The 8,210-nt window shown below is 43.8% G+C and overlaps 1 pseudogene; it reads left to right on the top strand.

Annotated features, from left to right (window-relative positions):
* The first annotated feature begins 411 nt into the window (after positions 1–411).
* On the top strand, positions 412–6,482 carry LOC148109323 (large ribosomal subunit protein eL29 pseudogene; annotated as a pseudogene).
* The last annotated feature ends 1,728 nt before the right edge of the window (positions 6,483–8,210 follow it).

Genomic DNA, 8,210 nt, shown 5'->3' with positions numbered 1-8,210 from the left:
GCGGGATATTGTATTCCCAAAGACAGTAACACGAAGAAGTGTTATGTAATGCTCAAGTTGGCACTAACTAGAGGGTGTATTTATACTTCCTATCTCCTACAAAATGATTTTTCATCAATAATTGTTTATAAAATATGGGTTTGGGAAAAAGTGATGAGTTTTTCTGGTCTTGTTTCTTCTTCCCCTTTCTTTCCTTTATGCTTTCTTTCTCTGCCTTCCATGAACATTCACTGCAGTTGCTGATCCATTCACCGAAGTATTTATGGACCACCTACTGCATGCTCCACATTGTGCTGGGTCCTGGGATGCAACAGGAAATCAAAGAGGGAAAATTCCTCTTTGTCTTCCGGTGCCAGGCACCTCGGGAGCCACTGGCTTCGGTGCAGACACAGTCAAGTCCAAGAAACACCCATGCACAACTAGTCATGCAAATGGTACAGAAACGGCATCAAGAAACCTCCGTCACAAAGACATGAATCTCCGAAGAGGGTGGACCCCGAGTTCCTGAGGAACGTGTGCTTTTCCAAGAAGCACAAAAGGGCCTGAAGGAGATACGAGCCGACACTGTCAAGGCCACGAGCACATGCGTCAAGGCCATCAGGGCCCGCGTCAAGCCCAACGAGGTCAACCCAAGGTCGCAAAAGGTGGCAGCTGCAAACTCCATTGACTTGCCTACATCCTTCACCCCAAGCTCGGGAAATGTGCTCATGCCCATCTTGCCAAGGGTCACAGGCGTGCCAACCAAAGGCCAAGGCCAAGCCTCAAATCAAGGCCAGGCTCCAGCTCAGGCTCCCAGCGATGCCCAGGGTCCCACGAAGGCTCCAGAGTAGAGGCTCCTGTCAACCAATGTGAGGCTGGAAGAACTGGTGCGACCCCTGAGCTTCTGTCGGCATCACGCTGGGGTCCCCCAGTGGTGTTTGCACAAATAAACCTGGAACCTGAGGCAGAATCTGTTAAAAAAAAAAAAAAAAGAAGGCAAAATTCATATATCTCTGAGCTGGTATTAGGGTTGGAATATATATATGGAGAGAGAGAGTGTCAGATGTTAACAATTGCCCTTGAAGAAAGAATAAGCAAGAAAAGGGCCAATGTGGGAATAATTAATAATGTTATAACTTTAAAATAGAGTGTTCACAGAGGAACCCCCTCAGACCATGGAGCCAGGCACAGGGATAGGCACAAGGCTGAAGACGGACTGCTAGGCAGGTCTTCACTGTGGAGGGGGCCGTGGTGGCAGGTGGGAGAGGCATAAGGGACAATGGCCGGCACACTAATGGATACCCATAGCAGACACCATAGATTTGGTCTCTGAAAGCCATTGCAACCCCTTTCCCTTCTTCCTTCTGCTGCTATAATGGCTGGGAAGGTAAAATCCTTACTATGCCAGCTTTCTTGCAGCTGGGGTAGTCACATGGCCCAGTTCCGGCCAGCAAGGGACAAGCAGAAGTCCCTGAGGAAGGCTTCCCTTTCCAAAGAAGAAGACACATCTAGTAGGAGAACGTCCACCCCCTTTCCCCTCCTGCCCCCTGGAAGGCTGATGTGATGCCTGAAAGCCCAGCAGGGAACTTGAGATCCTGAAAATGAGAAACAGAGGCCCTGGGAGAAGGAAGAGGAAAGATGCCACGTCCCCATAACATCACGTGCAGCTACCCACCCTGGACCACAGATTCTGTACTTCCTTTATGGGGGGAAAGACAACTCTTTATTAGCATAATCGTAATAATAATAGTGTTAATTTCAAGGCTTTTCATTAACAGTGATGGCCTAAAATGAATCGGGGTCTGTTATACTGCAGTGAAAGCCTGAGCAAGGATCTGAGCAAGAGGAAATCAGGAGAAGCTCCTCTTCGGAGAGAGTGGCCTGAGGGCTGGGCCCTGGAAATAGCAAAGACTCTTCTAGGCACAGAATCAGGGAGCATGGTGGGCCATGTCTCCATCCTGTGACGGACGTCATGAGTGTATCGCTCTGACAGGGGAGCACTTACTTCTCAGAGGAGGGTGAAATTTACTGAGGACCCCAAGAACTTTTGTTTGTATGATTTTAACTGTGGACATTTGTGATATTAAGCTTTAAAATTTTAATGTATTTATTAATTAATTCTTTAGAAAATAGCAATACTAAAACCATCGTATGTTAAGGTAAACAACACCTCTGTATGAAAATAAGCATATTTTCCAACATGAGAAAAGTGAGAAGCATGACATTGTTTTGCATTTTGCGAATCTCTTAATGCCTGACCTAACACAAGACAGCTGTGTTCTCAGCTCTGCCTTTGCCTTCAATCTGCTACAAGCCATTGTGTTGGCTTAGGTATAGGAGAAAAAATCTGGCCTCACACAGATACGAGATGTAAGAAGAAAGGAGTGCATGGTAGCCTTTTCAGATCATTCTGGGTGTTCTTTGATACTTTGGCAAAACTCAGCAAGTACTTGTTTTGGAAAGGTCAGGTGAAACATGGAAGCCAAGATCCCATCTTTGAACTTTCCATGTGCTTTGACTTTAGAAGCCTTCAGTCTGGCTCGCACTTCCGTTGGCTATTTGATAAATTATGCAGCTAACATATGCATATATAATATTTTAAAAATCACATTTGTTATTATCCTGATTTAATTAGAAAGCTCGTCAAGCACTGGAAAACCATTAAGCATATAGTCACAAACACCAGGTATCCAAAATTCTAATTTTTCTCTAAACTCAACATTTGGCAACAAATACTGGCAATTGTTTTTCTTGTGATGATGAACTCACTTTATTCATTTTGGAGAAAATGTCTGCCAGATACTCACATCTGAATAACCAGCCTGTCTGTCAGTTTTTCTTTCAAGTAAAAATATTGTTTCATGAAAAAAAGCTGCTAGTTCAGCTCACAGCTCAAGCGATATCGTTACTTTTCCTTCAGACAACTTTCCTTTCCCCTTTTGATGGGCACCGAGTACTTCACGCATACTTCCTTTTTCATCACATATGGACTCTGGGAAACAAACTAAGGGCTTCAGAGGGGAGGGGGGTGGGGGAATGGGATCGGCTGGTGATGGGTGGTAAGGAGGGCACGTATTGCATGGTGCACGGGGTGTTATACACAACTAATGAATCATGGAACTTTACATCAAAAACCAGGGATGTACTGTATGGTGACTAACATAATAAAAAATTATTTAAAAAAAGTTGGAAATTAATCAATAAAATCAATATTCTCCAGAAAAAATAAATAAATTAAATAAAAGTTTGTTTATTACAGGTAAAAAAAAGAATAATAAAAAGTCAGCACCCACGGGTCAAGTTCTAATAAAAGCAAATTTTTTTCACTGTGTAATGAAGAATGTATTTAAGTGAAATTAGCATTTTTTGTAAAATTACATGCTTGTGCTGGTAAAAAAAATATTAATGTAGTTTGATGCCACTGCCTTGATTGGCGTTAAGGAATTGGCAGTGTCATTCATCCTTGCTTTTATAGCAAGAGGGCAAATGTTAACACAGTATAAAAGGCAAATAGTATCTTAGTGTTATTATAAAAGTAATTTTCCTTGCAGATCCAAAAGGTCTCGGGGATCCGTGGAGGCCTACAGCCATGCTTTGAGAGCCCCTGCTACAAAACTGTGGTTCTCAGATCAGTGTGCATCAGAATCTTGTTAAAAATGCAGATTTCTGGGCCCCACCACAAGAATTCCTACCTCGGTAGGTCTGGATGAGCTCAAGAATCCGTGTTTCTAACAATTTCCCAGGAGGTGCTGCTGATCTGGAGGCTACGGATTGATACCCAGTGCTGTAGAGGGGAATCCAGTCCTTTAATATACAATTCCTACAATACGCATCTCGTACTTGGAAGTTAAGGTCCATATCCGTGCAGTTACAAGCACGTCCTACAGGCTTGTACCTTCTAGCATTGCATTTTGTACATAATTAACATTATGTCCAGGATTTGGGAATAAAAATCACTTGAGTACTGTTTTTGCTATCGAAATGTCTTTTCAGAGTGGTGACTTGGAAAAACATAGGATATTAGAGCTAAACCCTGGACATGCCTGATGTGCTACTTCTAAATTCAAGAGATTATCATAAGCTAAGATCATGTTCATGAACAACATGGCTTTTTTTAAAAGATTTTATTTATTTATTTGACACAGAGAGCAAGCACAAGCAGGGGGTAGGGCAGAATGAGACGAAGAAGCAGACTCCCCGCTGAGCAGGGAGCAGGACACGGGACACGGGACTCGATCCCAGGACCTGGGATCATGATCTGAGCTACAGGCAGACACTTAACCAACTGAGCCACCCAGACGCCCTCCAAGAACAGCATAGCTTTTGCTCCCTGTTTGCTGCAATGTTTCTGGAACCAGAAAGAGGTGACTGCTTGGTTATGTCTCTCTGATCCATTCAAGCATTGCCTTTGAGGACAGGCTCTTTGAGTGCAAAGCGTGGATTTCGCTTATGCCTCAGTTTCCAGTGAAAATGAATGAGCCCTTGATCTTATTGTACCTGTCAAGGAAATCTTACTAAAATAAAGAAGGGCTGCTTATCAAAGTTTCAGCACTGGTCTTCAAGGTTACTGTGTCTAAATAACTTTAAGGTCACTTGAAGCTAAAAAAAGAAAAAAAAAAGAAGGTTGATGGATGAGGAACAGTAAGGTAGACAAGTTCTCATTTCAAATATCAAAATAACTCAAAACGTCCACACTTTAATTACTTTTGTCAAACCACATATTTTAGATTCATTGAGTTCAGGAAAGGATGGTTAAACGTCATGAAAAATTGAAAATGTATTTTTATTTCTGCAATGATGAAGTGACATTGCATTTCTCAGCACTCTGCTGTTAGCCGGTTTTTCAAAATTTATTGGCATGATATCCCAGTCGGTCCCATGTCAATCAAACTTATTAAATATTTGTTTTCTGCTAAGGATAAACAACACGAATGTGAGACGTACTCATAATCAAAGTGCATGAATGAATATTGAAAGAAGCAATTTTTAAGTGTCTGGTATCAAATGTGTCACTTCTCATTTCACTTATGAACAGTATTCCTCGAACTTTAACACATTTTCTTTTCTCATAGATACAAGTTTATACTAGCGTAGTACGAATGCGTTTTTATGTATTGCGGTTAGGCTTTAAGACAGTCATTACACACTTCTGAATTACAGAAGGATTCAAGTATAAAACTAATCGTATGCCGTCAAAGAAGGAGGATGAATGCTGGGAAGAGAAGATGCTAAATCACACATTTTGGCTGTCGTGGGTGAATAATTCTCAGGAAAGAATAATGTCCAAGTTCTTAGGACCCATGAAGGTTTTAGTTATCTAAAATTATCACCACCCACATTGACTTTCAGAAAGTCACAGAACTGGAATCGGTCATTCTGGCTACTCTTGCCTATTTTCAAATCAAAGGACTAACGTACTTCAAATAATCGTGACCCGTAACACGGCCACGGCCGACGTAAAGCTCACTAATTAGTGGCTGCCATGATTTGTTCAGCTCAACAAACGTTGGCGTGTGTTGCCTTTCACGTGACGTTTTGTGCTAAACCAGAAACACTCCCTCAGTTTTCCCCAGGAGCATCACTGAGGTTGTGCGAGCTGGTGCAATCCTGGTTTTCCCTGAGATGGGCCTTTTACGTGGAGAAGTGACCAGAATGTGTTGGACCCCTTGGTACCATTGTGATAAGCATGGCCATGAACTTAGCCGGCCGCGTCTGGGATGCCCACACGGCCTCTGCTCATCTGAAAGGCGGCTCATTCAGGGACACGTGGGACATTCTAATGACGTGAAAGAACATATGGAAATAGCCCCAGATAACTGCTTGATGGCAGCAGCCATGAGCCAGATTGAATGGACCGAGTTCGCCCCATCATCAGTGTTGCCCTTCTCCACCGGCTGTCGTTCTGTCTGAGGCTTGAGGGCTTTTGGCAGGAGGCTGCATGCAGAGCGCGCAGGGTAACTGCTTGTGGGGGGGCGGGTTCTCTGCATTAGCTTTGTCCTTTTCTATTTTTGGAGGATTGCTTTTAAAGCATATGGCGGTGGAGAGGAAAAAACAAAACAAAACAAAAACTGTCTTCACGAGAAGGATGTTTGAGAACCATTGGATGCAAAGAGGGCTGTGTGAAGAGAAGCTCCAGGACCATCCGTGGCTGATCCCCACCTTTCCAGAAGTTTACACTCCATGCTTCTCACTCCACTTCAGGGGAAAGATTGCGCAATAATTTTTAAAAATCAATTTCATAAAAACTTTCAAGTGTTTCTTTCACGCATGAGCAACAGGAAAGGATTTGGAGGAAATATTGTGTATCTATGGGATTCAGAAAACAGTCGAAGTAGTTAATTCTGTAAGAAAAAAAAGTCAGAGTTGACCCTTAGCACTGGGTAGACCAAAAGCAGGTGGTTGTCTATGGTTTTCACTCTGTATTTGATTGTGTTACCGAACAGCTGTCACATCGTCCAGAGCTTGGCACCGCGCTGGAGGCTACGGGGACCATGAACCGTTGAAACTGTATAGTCTCATCCGATTTGAGTTCAGTGAATATTGATCTATAGAAATATGACCCTAGAAACTACAAATAAGTTAAATCCTTAGGAAAGAATCTAGTGGAAGTTAACTTACACGAGTGATAGCTGACTGCAGGCGTTGTGTCTCCGTCCGACTTGGAACAGCGGAGGATAGAAATCTAAGGCTGGAATGATTCATCGGGATTTTCTGTGATTGAATTAGCGTATTGACTATATGAGAAAAGGTCAGTATCAACCGAAGCGGGAAATCTGTACAGAGCGAAGAAAAATGGAAGTCAGAAAACATAAAATGATAGTATGCGTTCAACGTTTAACAGGAAGAAATCAGGCATCTCCCGTATCTGAACATTCAGTCAGCAGAGGAGTGTGCCCTAGTTCACGCCCTGCAGAGTCACCAGGTTTGTATATTCTCTGGGACAATTATCATTAACACTGTTGAACCTTTGCTCTGATACTCCCCTATCCTCGGGTCCCTGAAAACTGCAAACTGACCCTATAAATTCTACACTGTAAGTTCAAGTATTGTGATTTCTGTAAAACACACTTCTCTCCTTTAGTATTATAACATGGAATACTGGCTTACACACTGATCTCTGGTAAGTTCTATCAGTGTAAGCTGGCCCTGCAAATCTAGCCCTTTCTAAGTGTACCGACACAAATCCAGCTTCTAGACATGGATTCTGGGAGCCCAGACCTTTCACATGGGGACCCTATTGAATCCTTTACAACCAACGACTTCCCAGTTTAACAGAGAGCCAATCATTATCCTCTTTGTCCTAAAGACCAGTAAATTAAATTTTGCTCTGAATTATTGTGATAATAGTGATAATAATTATCACTATTAGCGACATTTAATTATGCACCTGCACCCTTTAATCTCCGGAACCTACGACTGAGCGTCAAGGTGAGCCTGCATGGCGACCTGAGATGTCAATGTCCTTCATGTGTTCACACTTCTTGGCGTAGGTTTGGGGTTTTGCCACCTTTCCTAGACACCTGTGTCATTGCAAGTCTCATCTGTAGTCCCACTTGCAGGAGAGCGGAGGAAAACGTGCACTGCAGGTGATGCCTTGAATGGGACACAGTCAGCGCTCGGCCACAGCCCCTGGACAAGTCTCGTGCAGGAGCCCTTTGGCCTCACAGCCACCGTGTGGCACTCTGCTGTCATCTGTCCTGTGCAGGTTGTGGCGAGAGGTCAGCCCTGGCAGCTCGGGTCCTACAGAAGTGCAGAAGTCACGGCTGAGTATGTTGCTTCCACCGCTGTGGCAGGAATGACTGTTCTGTTCCTTTGCTCGGAGCGACTGTTTAATAAGCCGGCCGTGTGGTCCCCATGCTCGTTTTGGGGTTACCGCTGTGTGGGCTGGCTCTCAGGCCGGGTTGAGGTGAAGTCCCTGCTCAGAGAGCACGGAAGTGGGCATTTAAGGAGCACAGACTTAGAGAACATCTCAGGGAAAGACAAATGGGTCTCAGCTCCCAGGTCGTAGCTGCCAGCCCAGTGGCTGACGTTCCGTGCCAAGGCTGACGCTCTATCTAGACTCCGGGGTAAAAGTGTCCTGTTGATTCATCACGTTGGCCATGTGTGTAAAAGGCACTTCTTGAAATATCTTCCATACGTAAGCCATTCCTCGGCTTGCTCAAACCTCTCACTTTACAGCTGGGGAAACAGATTTAAAAACAAGTAGCTGTAGTCTCCCTTACCTTCCCCGC

The sequence above is a fragment of the Ursus americanus genome, chromosome 10 (assembly GCF_024610735.1).
Source record: "Ursus americanus isolate L20-20 chromosome 10, mUrsAme1.1.p, whole genome shotgun sequence".
Lineage (NCBI taxonomy): Eukaryota > Metazoa > Chordata > Mammalia > Carnivora > Ursidae > Ursus > Ursus americanus.
The sequence above is the reverse complement of the archived record's forward strand: the minus strand, read 5'-3'. Positions and strand labels throughout refer to the sequence as shown.